Raw genomic sequence first — 20044 nt, 5'->3', positions numbered from 1 at the left:
AAAAAGATAAAAAACCCTACAATTCATTAACAAATATTTACTGCATGGCTATGAGGTGTCCAGTGCAGCATGACTACAGTTAGGTACTGGTCATGGGCTCATGGTATAGCTAACTACAGAAGATCAGCCTTGGAGAAAGGAAGATGTGGGTTCAAGTATTGCCTTTGATACCTCCTATCTATGAGACCCTAGGCATTCCATGTAACCTCTAAAGGTCCCAGGCAACTCTTTAAGACTATTAAAGAAAATTAGTTAATCTATGTCAATGAATTTTTCAATATGAAGTTTTCATATTGGGGATTCTTTCCAATGGTGGAGTTGCAACAAGTAAACAAAAATAAACAAACTAGACTGGTAAATCAGGGGTGTCATGCAGACACAGCATACCTAAATTTGGGAAAAGAAAAGTCTCTTGTGCTATGTTTGAGATAAGATGTGGGCTATGTGATGATGTGCTTATGCGAACTGGAGTTGATTAAATGACTGGATTCAAAGAGTAATCAGTCATTCAAAGGATGCTCAGGACTTGGAGTCAGGAGTACCTGAGTTCAACTACAGCATCAGATATTTACTAGCTTCATGATCCTGGACAAACCACTTTACCCTCTGTCTCCTCATCTGTAAAATGAGAATAATAATAGCACCTTCTCCCATGGCTCTCATGAGGATAAAATGACATATTTGTAAAAGCACTTTTTAAGTTTTATTAAAGCACTATAAAAATTTTCTCTTCTTTTTCTTTTCTTCTTCTCCTCCTCCTCCTCCTCCTTCTTTTTCCCCTTCCCTTTCCCCTTCTTTTTCTCCTCCTTTCCTTCCCCTTTCCCTTCTTTCTCCTCTTCCTCTTCTTATATTGACTTTGAAAGGAAAGTCTTTAGTAGAGTGCCCCACTAATCTGTCTTTGTTCTGGTCTTGTTCAACATTTTTCTCAATGGTTTGGATGAAGGCAAAAAATCAACAAACAGGTATTTATGTGCACTGCACTATTGGAGGCATTGCTGAGTATGTACACAACTGTGTAAATACACAGAAATACATAGCGCATTGCCTGCACTTTTCTTTTGACCTCTTTATCTATTCAAAGGGCTTTGGGAATGATGCATAGAAAGAAAGACTGAGGGAACAATCTCTGATGATACTGGCATAGGAAAATGATTGCCACTCCCATCCAGCAGGGATTAAAATGATCCTCTTTCTGACGTGGATTAAAGCCACTTGATAGGTAAAATGATGTTAATCTGTACTTTTTTGCTCTCTCTTTTGCTCTGTTCCTTTGACCGTGGATAGGACTTTCACAGAGAGAGAGACACACACACATACACACACACAGAGAAACAGAGAGAGAATGTGAGAGAGAAAGAAACAGAGAGAAAGAGAGACAGAGATAGAGAGATGATAAGAACATTGGTTAGGACAAAGACAGTAGTGGTGCAAGTAGGATGCTGGATCCACAGGGCTAATTGGAAGCCACAAGGAGATGCAGAATTGATAAGAATTGTGGGCTAATAAGAAACTTACTGGGCTGATGAATTTGAGGAATAGTCACTTTTCCCTAATCTTTGAACTCTAGAGGAGGAAGATAATTTCCTTTACTGATTTCTTTTCACTACAAGGCTCCAGTGTGTGCTAGGAAGAGAACTTTTTCATCAGCTCCAATGACCTGGAAGAAGATCAAGATTTTACTTATTTCTTTTGTATTTTATCCCATGTTATTACAAATGATGCAATATATAAAGTGTCTGAATCTATGGATGCCAAGACCTCTGAGAATAGAAGACCCTCATGGGTAAAGGGCTCTGAGTCAGAGAGAAAGTGCATTTCATATTGTGATACTTAAGCAATTTCTCCTTTCTTCTCCCAGACTGAATTGAGGCCCAACTAGCAAGGCATTAACACAAATGCCACTTTTGAGTCAGAAGCTAAAACAGTGGCAGACCATATTTCAGGGAGCTGTTAGTATTAAGCCTAATATAGGCTTAGTGAAAGCTCACAATATCTCATTAGATTTTGATGCCCCTCCCCATCATGCTTTATCCCAGCCATCTTCCTCTTATGGGGCTTTGCATATCCTTCTCCCCCCACCCCCAATCCCCTCTTGCTTTGGGCACAGTAATCAATCAACACACACTATAGTTGCTTCTAGAAAAGGAGTGTCAGTTACTTGTCCTGTGATCCACTTTCAGTCCTTGTGACTTCCCAGACCAAAATATCCTTTCCCAGGCACCACTCTCCTATACTGTATTATTTCCCTGTATTCGTATGTAAACTCCTTGATAGCATGGATAGTGTCTCTTTTGTATTCCTAGAATATGGTATAATATCTGACACATGATACTTAACAAATGTTCATTCGTTCATTCATTCATTCATGACCTCATCTGATCCCATAGGTATCGCTATTATCCCTACTCAGATGACTCCCAGGTCTACATATTCAGCATTAGCCTCTGTCTTGACCTCTATTCCTCCACCACCAACTGCCTATTGGCCATTTCAAACAAGATGTCTTACAAGCATCTCAAATTCGATGTGTCCAAAACAGAAATTATTTTCCCGAAACCCCCCCATTCCTCCAAATTTACCTCTTTCGATTGAGAGCACTACGATCCTTTCAAGAACCCAAGCTCACATCTTCCGGGTCTTCCTCAGCTCCTCACTGTCACTCCACATATCTAATCAGTCACCATGTCTTGTCAGTTCTACCTTTGCAATATCTCGAGTTTCCATCCCTTTCTCTATACTGACAGAGCCATTGCATTAGTTCAGACTCTTATCACCTCTAGTCTAGACTATTTCAATACTTTCCTAATTAATTTCCCTGCCCCAAGTCTCTCCCATCTTCAAACTAACCTCCACATGGTTGCAAAAATGATTTCCCTAACATGTAGGTCTGACCATGTCACTCCCCTACTCAATAGACTTCAGTGGCTCCCTATTCCTTGTAGGGTCACATATAAACTAATTTGTCTACAAATTTAAAGCTCCACACTCGGCCCCAAAGTACCTTTCCAGCCTTATTAAACATTACTACCCTTCACATACTGTAAAATTCAACCAAACTGGCTTTCTTAGTGTCCTTCACACACAACACTCAATTACCTCTCTCTGGATCTTTGCAGTGGTTGCCACACCTTGAAAGCAGTTCCCCCTCACCTCTGCCTCTTGAAATTTCTCGCTCCCTTTTAGGATCCAGCTCACATTTCACTTTCTACATGAAGCCTTTCCTGAACAATCCTCCTCTACAACTCCTAGGGTCCTCCCTCTCAAAGTTGCCTTCCTTTGTGTTTATTTTGTATAAAATCTTAATAGTGTATGTTCACATTGTCACCCCATTCCCCCAATTAGAATGTAAGCTTGTTGAGGGCAGAGAATTTTTTTAGTTTCATCTTTGAATCCCCAGTATCTAGCATAGTACCCAGCACATAGTAGGTGCTGGTTGATCGACTGATATAACAAAGAAAACTTACAGGGGGCATGATGAACGAGTATTGGCTTTGGATTCAGAGGACCTGGATTTAATTTCTCATTCCATCATTTACTACTTGTGCGACCTTGGGCAAGTTATAGAATTTATCTGGCTTCAGTTTTCTCATTTGTAAATGGTAGAGGTTGGACTAGATAATCTCCAAGTTTCCTTCCCACTCTAGCGCTATCATCCTTTGATCCTACAACATACCTGCCTTCAAGTATTTGGAGCCCTGTCATTTGGAAGAGCATTAGATTTATTGTCAAAGGGCCATGAACCAACTGATAAGGGTACCAACTAAGGTATCATTAGTGGCAGACGTAGAAAAAGGATCTAATGGGAGAGACATGATTAAGGAGGAACAGGCAGGGTGAGGTTTCCTGGCTATAGGAGACAAGGAGAAAAAAGAAGTCAAAGGTAACTACAAAGTTTCTGGTCTAACAGAGGGAGAAGACTACTAATGACTGAAATGGGGGAGTTGGACCAGAGAATTTCCAGGTACCCCATTGTCAGCAAATATGAGACCCTTGGAATTTATGATGCAGAGGTGTCTATGAAGGCAACTTATTTTATAACAGGCTCAGCCCACTTGTGACTTTGAGGACCATACAAATAACCATTTTATAGCTGGTTAAGGGATGGATGGGTAGGAATAATCATTTTTCCATTATCCTTCAGAAGCCAGTTTGGAAGAGTCTGGTGATGTAGGTATAGTTTGAGCTGTGCTGACTGAGGCCAAATTGTATGAGTTTAGCAAAGTGCTTAGCACAATGTCTGTACATTGTAAGCCCTTAATAAATGGTTGTTGACTTGACTGATAAGAAGTGAATAACCAGGGGGCCTAAGAATAGGACTACTCTTCCCCAGGCCCTCATTATTAAGCCCCTGCCCAGCATCACTTGTGTGGCCCTGTTTTCTACAGGGCTAATGGGAGCTTCTCATTTATAAGTGTGAACAGGGCCCAGACAGCCATCTGATTCTCTTGATTTCTGGCATCTGGAAAGACACAAGGAAGCATTTAATTCCAGCATCTTAGACAAACATCTTCACTGTCATCCTGGCAAAGAAATGCCCAGAGAAGGAGAAGGGACCCACCCTGCTGCTCACTCATTCAGGGACCCTGGCAAGAACTCTCTTTTCTGACATCATCTGACACGGAGAAGACCACAGCAGACTTTTCTCAGCTGGTAATGAAAGACATCTTTAGGCTGCTCACTGGTTTCAAACAAAGCCATTTAAAATTCACTTTGTCAGTGATGTCCCTAAGGGGCTTTCAAGTCTCTGCTTATCGACCACTTCACACTCATGAAGGGGAAAGCAGAGCTCTGTCTACTCCATCCTCCCTCTTTCTGGTTTTATTATTTGAAAAACACAACTGATTCAGGACACTTTTTAAAAAAATTGTTCTCTACTCCTCCAATCTAATCCTTTCCATTACAAGTCTGTTTACTCTTTTATTTTTTATAAACACAATTTACCAAGACAAAAAAAAAACACAATCTATTGCAGATCTCTCCAGGACACAACTGCATTACTTTCTCAATTACTATGCTGGGCACTCTTCAGCCTCTCCAAAAGATAAAGTTGATTAAACATGTATATCACTTATTCATGACTAGCCTTCACAAGGAACAGCTGAGTCATCATCAGCACTAACCTCACAATGCAGAAACCTTTGATTTGAAGACTGTACTCCTGTACACCTGTGACCGAGTGGCTGAGGGGATGTTGGGAGAGCACTTGCATCACAAGAGAGAAAGGAGGGATGAATGTCACCCACAGTCATACTTGCAGGGTCCATCCATTGGGAACACATGGTACAGTGGGAAGAGCATTGGCTCTGGAGTCAAAGTCTTGGATTCAAATTTTACCCTGACATTTGTTGGAATTTGCTCTTAATGGCTCATGAGGGCCAATTGTCAGATTTTCAGCATGAGCATTTACACCTTAGGAACTGTCACATTCAACAAATATATAATGGTTTTCAGAGTGCCAGTTGTTAAAAATTTACCAACACATCCCTGTGTGTGTGTGTGTATGCATATGTATATTTACATATGCATGTATTCATGTATATATGCATATACATGTATATTTTTATATATTTATATGTGTGTGTGTGTATATATATATGTAATACACACACACACACACACACACACATACTTGTTTCCCTTTTGGAATGTTAAAACAGGGATGGTTTCCCTAGGATCTGGTTCAGAAGTACTTAATAAATATTTGTTGAGGGGCAGCTAGGTGCGCAGTGGATAGAGCTCTGGCCTTGGAGTCAGGAGGACCTGAGTTCAAATCTGGCCTCATACTCTTGATACTTACTAGCTGCGTGACCCTGGGCAAGTCACTTAACCCCAACTGCCTCACCAAAAAGCAAAAAATAAATAAATATTTGTTCATTGATTGATTTGGGCCATTTTCTGACCTCAGTTTTCTCATCTATAAATTGAAGGTTGGATTAGATTACCACTGATGATTTTATATGCTTTATAAATATAATATATTTTATATATAAAGTTGATACTTTTTATTTTTATTATTTTATAAATAAATAAATCTGTATAAAGCTGATGATTTATAGCTTTAAATCTACTATTTCATTTAAAATTTCAAGAAAGAGGACCAAGTCTGAATGTGTAAAACAGAGGGAAGGGAATGAGATTTAGGAGTCAATACAAAAAGGGAGAAATATAGGAGAGAATCAGGGCATGGGCTCCTTTAGTGATGATAAGCCAGATTTGCCTGCTGGGAGTTCTGTAGTCTGGGAGCAGTTCTAAACATCAAGCTCACTGCCATCGATGTTCCACGGGCACTAGGTACTCCCTACACGCTTGGTGACTATGGGCTCAGGAAACTTGGGTTAGAATCCCACCTTTGAAACCAGCCATGTGACCATGGGCAAATCACCTCTGAGCTTCAGCTGTAGTGAAGTACAGAGGAAAGAGCATAAGATTTGGGGTCACAGGACCTGAGTTCAAATCCCGGTTCTATGGCTAAAATGTGATATTGAGCAAGTCACTGTACCTGTTCATTTTACCCCACCTGTTGGTACCTCCCACCATCCTTAGCACTTGGACCAGGTGTGAAGCTCATACATAATTTCACCATGTGTGGGTAAAGGCACAATATACAATAGTCTTGATAAATCTTCTTTAAAGTATGAGGGAGGGGGCAGCTAGGTGGTACAGTGGATAGAGCACTGGCCCTGGAGTCAGGAGGACCTGAGTTCAGATCTGGCCTCAGACACTTGACACTTACTAGCTATGTGACCCTGGGCAAGTCACTTAACCCCAATTGCCTCACCAAAAAGCAAATAATAATAACAATAATAACAAAGTATGAAGGAGAGTCATTAAATGAAATGTTAAAATGTACTCTGTTAATCAACAAGCATTTATAAAGTGCCTATCGTGTGTAGTCACTGTGGTAGGTGCTGAAGATACAGGAACAAAAATGAAACCATCCCTGTTCTCAAGGAGTGTACAATCCAGCAAGAGGGAGTCAACATGCATTTTTTGTTTTTACTTGTTCAGTTGTTTTCAGTTGTGTCTGACTCTTCTTGGCCCCTTTTGGAGTTTTCTTGGCAGTGGTTTGCCATTTCTTCTTCTAGCACATTTTACAGATGACAAGCTGAGGCAAACCAGGTTAAGTGACTTGCCCAGGGTCACACAGCTAGTAAGTGTTTGAGGCCAGATTTGAACTCAGGAAGATGAGTCTTCCTGACTCCAGGGCTGGCACTTTATCTACTGTGCCACCTAGCTGCATTATGATGATGATGATGATGATGATGATGATGATGATGATGTAACAGTTATCTAGAAAATGGATACAAGATAATTTTTTTAGAGGGGAAGGTACTAGCAGTGGGAGAAGGAAGAAGAGTCAAGAAAGACATGATCTAGAAGGTAATATCTGAGATAAAGCTCGAAGAAAACTAGAGCTTCTAGGAGGCAGAAGTGAGGAGACACGGTGTCAGGAGATTCACAAAGACATTATTTACCTATCACATATGCAGGACTATATACCCTCATTATTACATATAACATGTTTCACTAAGAATTTTCTGGAATGTGACACTGGTAATATTCTTCTTAATGTCTCTGAAGTAAAGTGTTCCAAAAGCATGCTTTGGTTGAACTTTCATCATTGATTAGCCCTCATAAAGATCATTTTTATAGAGCCCCTCAAAGTTAGATCCATGATCTTGTTAGCTTAGGTCTTCAGTATAGGCTTTCACTTTTGTATGCTTTAGTAGATGGTTTCATCAGCTGCCAGGGCTAAAAACAAAACAAAACAAAACAAAACAGAAACAACAATAAAACCCAAAACATGGTCACTACTGTTTTGGTGATAAATCTTTCCTGACTTTGCTTGACTGCTCTTCAGACAACCACTGTATTGCTACAACACCTTTCCAGTATGCTAAGTTCTGCCAGAATTTCATAGGATCTAGAGGGAAGAATTTTATAGGATCTGGAAAGGACTTCAGTGGTCATCTAATTCAATCCTGTCTTTTTATAGATGAGGAAACTGAGGCTCAGAGAGGTTAAAGTGCTTGCCCAAGTCATTCAGTCAGTAACATCAGTAGTAGGATTCCAGAATCAGTGATCTTTCTCCTGTACAATGCAGCCTCAAAAGACTGAGGTTTATCTCCATGCCACAGTGAGATGGACTTTAGCAAAAGAAAGACTTCACATGCCCCAGAAAAGCCAATGTTGAAGGAACCATTATGAGACCACCTCTACAGAAAAGAAACTTGCAATCTGCAGAAATCCACAGGCAGGGTGAGGAGGGGAGAGAGGCACTATTCCATGAGAATTTGAGTTATTTATTCTGCTAGAAATGTGAAGAGCTTCTGTATATTTTATCTTCCAGGGCTTAGGGTTCCGACTGAGGACAGACAGCCTATTATTTTGCCTTCTTGTCCCACTGAAGACCATAACCTTCTGTAATTTGAACTAGGATCAGGGAGACAGATGTTCATCCAAGATTGTTTTGCTTTAGCTAACCTTTAAACCCAACACAGAATTGGGGATTAAAGTTCCTACCTACCTCATGGAGCTGTTTTTAAGGAAATTGCTCTGTCAACAGCAAAGAGCTATAGAGTAGTGAACTATTACGACAACGTGGAAGGAGTTGAAGGCAGCCCAGGCTGATTTACAAGATACATTCTGTGCAACCCAAAAGGCTGACAGGAAGTGGGCAGAAAACCATCAGACACCCAGGTGGACCTTTGCTGGTGGAAGACCAGGTGTGTCTGAATGCCTGGAACCTCTAGACTGAGAGACCTGACTAGAAGCTCCCAGATCAAAAAATAGGCCTTTCTCTTCTATTCAAGTAGTGATGGGGGAAGGAAACAAAGGGAAGAGATAAGAATGGAGGAGGAGAGGAAAACAAGAGAGGGAGACCTCATAATAGCTAGCATTTATATAGCACTTCAAGGTATACACAAAGCACTTTACATATGTTATCTCATTTAATCCTCACAAAAACCTGGAGAAAGATGTACTATTATTATAATACCCATTTTAAGGATGAGGAAACTGAGGCAGACAGAGGTGAAGTGATTTACATTCACACAGCTAGTAAATATATGGAACAAGATTTGATCTCAAGTTCTACCAATGACATTAACCCTGTCCCTAATTCTTCTTAGTTCTTTTCTGAGTAGTGTGTAGACCACCAGGTCCAATTCATTATTTACTCTAGTGTCTACAGCTTCTACTCTGCTTTCTGAGAAAGTACCTAGTTCTATCAGCCTTCACACCTGAGGGACTCTGGGACTTGAGAGGTGATGTCACACAGGGAAACAGAATTCCCTCCTTCTTCCTAACTATAAATCCTAATCTGAGCAGTCAGGGTTAAGAATAAGTGTCATTCTAATTTTGATTGGCTCTCTCTCTCTGCTTCCTCTCCTTATCTCCTCCTACTGCCTTCCCTGGCTTCCTTCAAGTCCCAACTAAAATCCTACTTTCTACAGGAAGTCTTTCTCAACCCCTCTTAATTTTAATACTTAACCTCAGTTAATTTTATCCTATTTATCCTGTATATAATTTGTTTGTATCACAGTTTTTTTGTTTTGTTTTGTTTTTTGTCTCCTGATTAGATTGTGAACTCCTTGAGGGCAGGGGATGTTTTTTGCCTCTTTTGTATCCCTAGTGCTCAGTATGGCCCCCTTAACACATACAATGCCTGCCATGTAGTAGGAGCTTAATAAAGGTTTACTGATTGATTGATTGATTGGTCACACATCACACTGACCTCATGCATACCTTCACAAAAATATTAACAAACAAAGCTTTAGCTTCCCTATTCCTTAAATAGGAAAGGAATATAGGAATATAAAAGGAAAATAACTTCTTATTTTCCACAAATACATCCCTCTGATATTTCTGTACCATGGAGGTCCTGAAGGCTGGGGTCCTGAAAACAAATATAAATCTGGGTGTGGTCTATGAAACTGAAAAGTCTTCAGGTACAGTCCTGATGGCAGATTATGCCAAGCTAAATTCAAACCATGCCATCACTAAAGGTTTGGGTATTGGTGATAATTTTTTTTTGGATACAGCAACTCATGATCGACTAAGGCTGTGTTAGTGCCCCACAATGATGAAACCAGAGATACTTAAAGTATTGCATGATTATTTGCTCATAATTACAGAGTTGCAGGCAGACCCAGTCCCGTTTGGGTGTCAGGCCCTAGGAAGTATACCCTTCGTTGTCTGGCGCTATTCCCTGAACCCTTGGATCCTGACCCCTGGTTGAACAACTCTGTACCGGGGCCGGAAATAGTAAATGAATGAAGTTCCCCAGTAAAATTTAACTTAAGAATCTTCACAACAACAATGCCTTAGGACATGAGAGACAAGACAGCATTTTTAATGATTGCCAGATGTGTGAATGGGTTTGAATTTATTTTAAATCTGGTGACTCTATTTGGAAGGATTTGTAAGTTCACAGAATCACTGGCTTTGAGAGTTGGAAGGGATCCAGCAATTCAACCCATACACAAAGTAAGTGTTCCCAATAGCATAGGTCCTCCAGCTTCTGTTTGAAGACCTCCAAGGAGGGGGAACCCACCACTTCCTGAGGCAGCCCAATTGTTCAATTTTTAACATTGTATCTACAGTGTGCTTTCAAGTACCCCCAGGTTTCCAGTTTGCCTATGACTTAGGACTACTTTTCAGTGATTTCTTTAGTCTAGACCTAGGAAGAAGGTGAATATAGAATGAAGAGGTCTTTAAATGTTGCTCAAAGACTAGATCAAGCAAGTTAATTAACTGATAAGCTGCTTAATTATTTTCATGAATTTGAATGGATTAATTCGTACCTCTATGAAGGTATTTTATTGATTGATTTCTTGAAGGTTATTTTAAGTATTTCGTTGTTGTTCAGTCTTTTTTGGTTGTGCCCAACTCTTCCTGACCCCATTTGGGGTTTTCTTGGCAAAGTTTGCCATTTCCTTCTCCAACTTATTTTCAGATGAGGAAACTGAGGCAAGCTGGATTAAGTGACTTGCCCAGGGTCACACAGCTAGTAAGTGTTATGTATCTGAGGCCGGATTTGAACTCAGGTCCTCCTGACTCCAGGGCCGGTGCTCTATCCACCGTATCACCTAGCTGCCCCAAATATTTAAATATTATCAAATATTTACAGATTCCTAAAATATACAGTCTTCCCTTGAACCCAGATTTCATGTTATACCCCACAGTGATTTGATGCACCCAGGCAACACCCACAAAAATGAAATAAACAAGAAATCATCTCAGACTAAAAACCTTATAATGAAGAGCCTGAATTCTAAACAACTTTCCCTAAGACATATTTGTTTAGATTTATTTTGTATTCAGTAAAACAAATATCTATTAATCAATGACTCAATCAATAAGTGGTTTCTCAATACCTCCTACCTGCCGGGAATACGTAGCATTAGGCTAAATACCAGCCTCCTTTTGTGTGTTTTCTTTTCTCATTAGATTGTCAGCTCCTTGAAAAAAGGGACTGGCTTTCTTTTTGTTATTTGTATCTACAATGCCTAGCATAGAGCCTGGCACACAGTAGGTGTTTAATAAATGTTTGTTAGACTGGAATGGATACTGGCCAAGACTAGGTACACATAGCTAGATGCTACAAAAGCAAAAATGAAATTGCCTGCCCTAAGGGAGCTTACATTCTATCAAGAGATAATATCTACACAGATATTTACAAAATGGATTTAAAATAATGGCAAATACTTACAGCCTGCAGCCTGGAGGCCCTATGTGGCCCTCTAGGTCCTCAAGTGAGGTAGGCAGCAGGTTCCCCACCTCTATTTTAGGCAGTTAATAAAATAATAATAACGATACATTTATATAGCACTTACTGTATACCAGGCACTGTGCTAAGCACTTTGCAAATGTATTTCACTTGATCCTCACAACAACCCTGGGAGGGAGATGCTGTTATCACCCCCATTTTCCAGTTGAAGAAACTGCAGCAAATAGGTTAAGTAATGTTCCTAGGGTTTTACAGATAGTAAGTGTCTGAGGCCAAATTTGAAGTCAGGTCTTCCTGACTCCAGGCCCTGGCTCTATCCACTGCACTCACTACCTTGCTGCCTTAATTGATGGTGGCACAGACTGACCTTCTTATAAAACTAATACTATTTGACATAGCATTTGGAAAAGGAATCCAAACGATTTGCAATTTGTTTTCTTCAGATAGAAAAACGAATGGAGGAATTTTCAGGGTGCTGTTAAGTTGGAAAGGTTAGGAATAATGACCATTTTGATTTTAAAATAGAAATTTACATGCTAACAAGAAATCTGTTTCATTTGTTTTTTAAAGGGAGGCAGCATGGTGTAGTGGCCAGAGCACTGGGTATAAAATCAGAAGATTTATGTTCAAATCCCCACCCTGTACTTCTGGCCACATGATTGGCAAGTACATGGCAATGTACTTTGACTCTGGTGTTTGGCTGCCTAGTATATAAAAAGAAGGGATTGGGCTTAACGATGCTTCAGGTTTCTCAAAGATCTAAAGGTTTATGTTGTTGTTGTTCATTCATGTCTGACTCTTTGTGACCCTATTTGGGGTTTTCTTGGCAAAGATACTGGAGTGGTTTGCCATTTCCTTCTCCAGCTCATTTTTATAGATGAGGAAACTGAGGCAAAATGGGTTAAGTGACTTGCCCAGGCTCCTAAGTGTCTGAGGCCAGATTTGAACTCTGGAAGATAAGAGCTTCTGACTCTTAACCTGGCACTCTATCTACTGCACCACCTAGCTGCCCACCTACATGATTCTTTAATTCCATGATTTGGGATGATAAACAATTAATACTGATGCTTGTTATCCTATCTTGATGATAGGAAAGCCATAATAAAGTATCCTAAGGGTACTCCCTAAATTCATTCCAAAATTCCATTTAAGGTTCTCTTATCTTTGAGGGAGGCTTTCCCAAAGTTTTATGTAATATGTTAGGGAAAACAGAGATTCCGCAGTGATTTTTTTGAGAAGCAAAAGAGGCCAGTGATGGAAATAGAAGATAGGCACCAATAGTGAATGCTAACAATCCTGGGTAAGTTACTGGCATTTAAAAAGGTTCTTTTCTGTTAATGTTTCACAAGAGGTACTCTTAATGGTGGGAATTCTAGGCATTGTGGCAAACTGGTAAGGGAGATTTATCTTTCATCCCATGAGAGTCATACCAAGTAGGTGGTTGCCTATTTTCTCCTTATATTTCGCATAGTCCTGAGTTGTCCTGAAGAAACCCAGATATTTGATTCCCTTCTCCTACCCCATTCAGACTGGGAACTGCCTATTCCTTTAGCTGACAATGGCCAGAACAAAAACAGTCCCCGCTGGCCTCCTGTCTCTGCAAGAGGAGAACGGTATAGGCCTAGGCCAGTGCCCTTTCAAGGAGCATGGCATCCTAAATATCAGGGAAGTGGAGTTAGGCTCTGCAAACTTGACTGTTCCCTCCATGCTTTGTCTTAGAGTTGGAGCTCACCTATTTTTCAAAAGGTCTCTGGGAAAGAGACTTTCTATACATGTGCTTCTTTCCACAAGTCCAGTTCAAAGTTCCAATCATAGCCTCTACTCTTGATAACAACTGGAGAAAGGTAATAGAATACTGTTTGTATTTATGGGTGAGTTCACTCCATTCACATTCAAAGCTGTAAGTACATTTGTGAATTTCTCTCCATCTTATTTTTACTTACTATTTTCCTTCTCAGCCTCTCTTTTCACCCTATCCCAGTTACCTTATCTTCTCCCTTTACTCTCTTTTATTTTTGTTTATTTTAACCTCCACCCTAAAAGTCCCTCCCTTCTCTATTTGCCCTACCCTCTAATCTTAATCAATACATCCTTCTAAAAGTCCCTCCTCCACCCTCTCCCCCAGTTTTCTCACCTCTCTAGAGGTTCAGAAGACTTCTCAATCTCTTTAGACATATGTGTTGTTTCCTCTTCAACCCAAATGAGAATAAGATTCCAATATTACCAGCCCTCCACCCCCACCTGCTTCCTCTGCATTATTTCTTCCTTTTACACCCTGTTTTTATGATCTAATTCCTCCTTTTTACCTCTTCCTGCCCAATTTTATTATACACACACACACACACACACACACACACACACACACACACCGATTTGTGTCTAATGGTAGCCTTCTCTAGGGTGGGGGAGTAGGGGAGAGAAGAAAAAAAATGTACGTGACAATTTTGTTATACATTTGAAAGGAGTAGCAAGTTGTACATAGTAGATGTGCGATTTTGTGTACAATCATCTTTTTTATTGTACTATGTTATGGAAATGCTTGTTTTATTCCATAAATAAAAATTTTTTTAATGAAAAAAATTCTGTTCATAGCTAATAATAACCTCCTGTGGAAGAAGCCCCAGAATAAATCAAACCAAATTTGATAAATTGTATTACCATTAAAGTAAGATGTCTAGTTTTAAAAAGAGAGCTTTTCACACACTTTCTATTATTTTCTTTCCCTAAAGACTACTTTTTCTTTTTGGTGCTCACACACTAAATGCATGCACAACACACACATACACTTTGACTGTAGTTATATTTTTATTCACCACCAGCATTTCCTTCATGTAGGTAGATATAAGAGCTCAATCTGCGATTTCATTGGGATGAGGAAATTTTCTCTACTTTGTTGGTGGGTACCTCCATCACTATTAATGGTCTTAGAGAGCTGGTTAGACCAAGGATGGAACTCGTCCAGAGTCACCCCACCAGCATATGTCAGAGGCAAGGCTTAGACCCAAGTCTGCCCTGGTTCAAAGTCAGTGCTCCATGCACTATATCCCACTGTCCTCTGTTATACAACTTCCCTTCCTATGATATAACTTTAGCAACTACTGTAACATTATCACAGTGCTCATTTGCAAAAGTCATCGCCCACATTGGATGTTAAATTTACGGGGAAAAAAGGCTCCTCTTTTGGAGGTTGAACATGAAACATTTATTTCTGTGTTCTTGCAAAACAAGCTCTCATAGCTCTACCATCGCCCAGCTTTCACATCCTCCTCCTCCTCCTCCTCCTCCTCCTGAGAGTGTGTGGGGGACTTTCCTCCATCAGGGAAAAATGACTGAGCCGTCACAATTCCCCTGACTTTGGAAGATCATTCAGCTCTGTATGACAGGAAGAACAAAGAGAAAAGAGGCTGGATTCCATCCAAGAAACCTGTAGCCAGCTCGGGATGTATTTTATTGGCATTGGAGAGACTCAGGCATCATGAGCCTAACGAGCCCAGCCCCAGCGTCACGTGCCCTGGCCAGCTGGTTATCAGCTTTGTATCTCATTGGATGGGGAGAGGGTTACATCCCGGACCTGTGATTACATTGTTACTTGGAACTCCGTGTAGGAGAAAGCTTCCTCTACCAGTATGGTACACGGCACCGAGGCACAGTCTCCGTTACACTAGAAAATGCTTAATAACCACTTTATTACTCATTCATTCTGCAATTATAGTCTTAGAGAGTTGCTTAGAGCATGGAAAAGCTCAGTGTCTTACCCAGGGTCACACTGCTGGTAGGTGTTAGAGGTGAGGCTTGAGCAGTAAAGACCACTCACTGGGTCTTATTGGCTCTGAGGCCAACTCTCTGGTCCTTATGCCACATGGTTAAATATTAAATATTTGTTGCACTATTGTCATTGAGCATCACTGAGAACATGTAGCATGCTGAACACTATTAGCACTGAAAGCACGAAAAACATAGAAGAAATCAAAGTTAAGGTCCCTATCATTTAAGAGCTTACAGCATAGTTGGAGAAACAAACACCTTCAGGCACCTTATGAATGTTCAATTCTCAGCACAAGCTGGGTCTCAATTCTTGGGGGATTCTCAGGAAGGCCAAGACAATTCCCAAACTCTCCTCAGAATTTCAAGCCACTTTGGGAGCCTAACAGGAAGCAGGGTTCATTCAGTATACACTTATGTCTGCCAGGTGGCACAGTGGATAGAGCACCTAGCCTGAAATCATGGAGACCTGAGTTCAAAAGCGGTCTCAGATACTTACTAGCTGTGTGACCCTGGGAAAGTCACTTAATCCCATTTGCCTCAGCTTCCTCATCTGTAAAATGAGCTGGAGAAGAAAATGGCAAACCATTCTAATATCTTTGCCAAGAAAAACCCAGATGGGGTTGGGCATAACTGAAATGACAAGGAATGGGGTATTTGAGAGCTCCTTTAAACTGATGATGAAAACTAGCATTTACATAGTGCTTAAAAGTTTACAAAACATCTTATAAATCTTTTCCTAAAAAAAAATAAAGACTCCCTTGGAAACAGGTGTTATTATTATACCAGATTTGAACTCAAGTCTTTCTGACTACAGGTCTGACATTCTATCTACACCACCACTTGCCTTCCCTGCATTTACATAGCACATTAACATTTACAAATATTAGCACGTTTGATCCTCACAACAACCCTGGGAGGTAGATACTATTATTATCATCCCCATTTTACAGATGTAAAAACTGAGGCACACAGAGGTTAAGTGAATTAGCTGGGGGCCCACAGCTAATAAGTGTCTAAGGCTTGATTTCACCTCATTCTTCCAAACTTCTGGTCCAACTCTCTTATCTACTATGCCACCCACCTGCCTGGCTTCCTTGCTTCTAGTCAATGGCAATATGGTCTTTCTCACTTCTTTGGCCAGCTATTTTTCCATAGGACCATGTTTGGATAGGATAAAATCAAGTAATTCGCAGAAAACTTTATGTAGTGAATAAATTTCATTCTCCATGTGAATAAATTTAAGGGCTACTCTCCTGGAAACAGACACCAGAACTATTCCACACTAATGCTCATGTCTCTCGACTTTCTGTTAGGAGAAATTTTCTAACTGCTCACGATTCTGACATCTGAATAGGTGTCACTCTGACATGCGGGCTTAGCACAGTGCCTGGCCCATAATGCACTTAATAAATGTTTATTGATTGATTGCAAAATACCTCTTCATCTTGTGCACTGTGTAGATAAGATAAGGAAAGCCAGCAGATAAGTATTCATCTGACATCCCCCTTCTAATCTTGACTAACGCAGAGGTTATTTGGTATCCAAGAGAGTTGAAGATCAAACTAACATCCATATCAATCCATCAAAAAGCAGTTATTAAGCATTCACTTTGTATCTTAATATTTGTTATTTATTTATTAATATGATTTATATATAAACACAATATAAATATATTGACCAAACTAAGCATTTACTAAACTAAACCAAAATTCCTATCTATCAGTCAAAAGGCACTTAAAATTGCCTGTCACCATAAGTACAATGACAAAAATAAAACTCCGTTCTCAGGAAGCTCACATTCTATCAGCAGAGGGTACCTAATAAACATACGTAAAACTTGACCCAAATAATGCAAGGTAGCTTTGGGAGGGAGGGCATTAGGAGCTGGGGGCAAGAGAAGGGGGCATGGGGATCAGGAGAAGTTCCACATAGAAAGAAGGTGACCACTGAGCAGTCTTGAAGGACCCAAGATTCCAAGAGGTAGAGGTGAGGACGAAGTGATTTCAGGTACATGGACAATCACTGTAAAGGCAGGGAAATGAGAGACGACGTATTTTGTGTGGGGAATGGGTGCAAGAAGACCAGTGTGACTGGACCTTTAAGTGTGGAAAGGACAGTAATCTATTATAAGTTTGGAAAGGTAGGGTAGGGTCAAGGCTTTCAATGACAAGCAGAGAACTTTATACTTGACTCTAGGTGGTGAAGTGGATACAGCACTGGTCCTGGAGTCAGGAGGTCCTGAGTTTAATATCCAGCTTCTGACACTTACTAGCTGTATGATCCTGGGCAAGTCACTTAACCTTGGTTGCCTCAGTTTCCTCATTTGCAAAATGAGCTTGAGAAGGAAATGGCAAACCACTCCAGTATCTTTGCCAAAAAAACCCTAAATGGGAAGGAGTCAGCAAAGTTTGTAATAAGAACAACTAGTACTTTAAGGACTGCTGAGTGTTCACAATTATTTTTGTTGTTGTTCAGTCGTTTTTTAGTCACATCTGACTCTTCATGACCCCATTTGTGGTTTTCCTGGCAAAGATACTGGGGTGGTTTGTCATTTCCTTCTCCAGCTCATTTTACAGATGAGGAAACTGAGGCAATCGGGGTTAAGTGATTTGCCCAGGGTCACACAGCTAGAGAGTATCATGAGTCTGAGGCTGCATTTGAACTCAGGCCCTCCTGACTTTAGGGCCAGTGCTCCCTACCAACTGCGCCACCTAGCTGCCCCTCATTTACACTCTTAAAAATGATTGAGGATGCCAAAGAACTTGTTACATGGGTCATATCTATCAATATTTGCAACATTAGAAACTTAAACTGATACATTTAAGAATATGTATTTATATCCATTTAACAAGAAAAATAATAAACCTATTACATGGCAATTGAAATAATACATTTTCCATGAAAAAGAATTAATTTTCGAAAGAATCTAATCAGAACAGTGGCATTATTTTTTATTATATATTATGTGTTTTGGTAAAGCTAATGGCTGGCTTAATAGAAAGGGGCTGGATTCTCCTGTCTGCTTCTGCATTCAATTTGTTGCGATAGGAACAAAATGGGATAGAAATAGGGTAGGTATTTTAATAGGCAAATAACATTTTAGTATTACAAAAATAGTTTTGACCTCATGGACCCTATGAAAGGACTTTGGCAACCCCTGGGAACCAGAGGACCACACTCTGAGAGCTGCTGCGATAGTGGTAATCAGAGAACGATTCATTCAATTTTCTTTTTTTTTAAATTTATTTTATTAATTTATTTTGATTTGTCAACAATCACTTCCATATGCTTTTGAGTTTGAAATTTTTCTCCCCCCTTCTTCCCCACCACCCTCCCCAAGACGGTGCACAATCTGATATAGGCTATACATTTACATTCCTATTAAATGTATCTTCACATTAGTGAAAATTCAATTTTCAAAAACCTGTATTAAGCATTGACTTTATGCAAAGCACTGTGCTTGGCACTGGGGAAGGTACAAAGTTTAGGTATGATTCAGCACTTGCTAGTCTAGAGCTTAAAGCTCAGTTTGGGGATAAGAGAAACATAGATAAATACCATATACAGAACAACACGATTAGTGCATTAGCAAGAACAAAGTGCTATAGGAAGCCTGAGGATACGAGTTAATAGGATCATAAATTTAGAGCTGGAACATTAGAACATTAGACTAAAGAACATCAGATGTCATTTATTGAAGACCCAGAGGTTAAGTGACTTGCTTAGATATTGTGCACATCTTGTAGTTGGAGGACAAGGATGGCTCATTTTTGTCTTTTGTTGTCCAGGGCCATAGAGAAAGCACTTAATAAACCTATGGTGCTGACTGATTACTCAAGATCATATAGGCACTAGGTGGCCAAACTAGGATTTGAACTGGGGCCTCCAGTGTCTGATTACAGCACCTTCATCATACTGCTGGTGAAGTTACTACTAATAACTATACTACTATAGAAATGAGACCTTTCTAAAAACAGTTCCTTCTGTCTTTCAAGGATCCTTCTGCTTTCAAGGTACTCACCCATCCCTCCATTCCCTTCCGGTACCTATTGCCTCCTTGTTGAATAAGAACTCTTTCCATGCCACATTAAAATTGAAGTATGGCTCCTATTAACTCTAATGGCTCTCTGTGACTGAGAGGGGACCTTCCTTGGGTTTTTGAAGGCTGTGTCACCAAAGCAAGGTCCCCGTCAGGTCCTCCTCACTCAGAAAGTCTTCAAGATGGGCCCAACAGGGACAAACTGAGCCAACGGCAAATTGATCATCATGCCAGTGTTGACCACTGGACAAATTTCATCAGCTAAAAGCAGTACACAAAACCGTCAACTAAGGCAAGAGAGGATTTTTATTTGTGTTGGTGGGTGGAGGAAGGACCCACTCTAATGAATCATAGCCACTTAAAGTACCAGAAAAAGTATGAGTTGATACAAATATTTCATAAGCAGAATACTATAGAGTTTACCATTGTGCTTTTAACTATATGGAGGTCTGGTTGAATTTGGAGTCGGGGAAGCTCTGTTCAAAGCTCAGCTCTGCCACCTACTATGT

The sequence above is a fragment of the Phascolarctos cinereus genome, unplaced genomic scaffold (assembly GCF_003287225.1).
Source record: "Phascolarctos cinereus isolate Bilbo 61053 unplaced genomic scaffold, phaCin_HiC Scaffold_9;HRSCAF=440, whole genome shotgun sequence".
Classification (NCBI taxonomy): Eukaryota; Metazoa; Chordata; class Mammalia; order Diprotodontia; family Phascolarctidae; genus Phascolarctos; species Phascolarctos cinereus.
Note: the sequence above shows the minus strand (reverse complement) of the source record.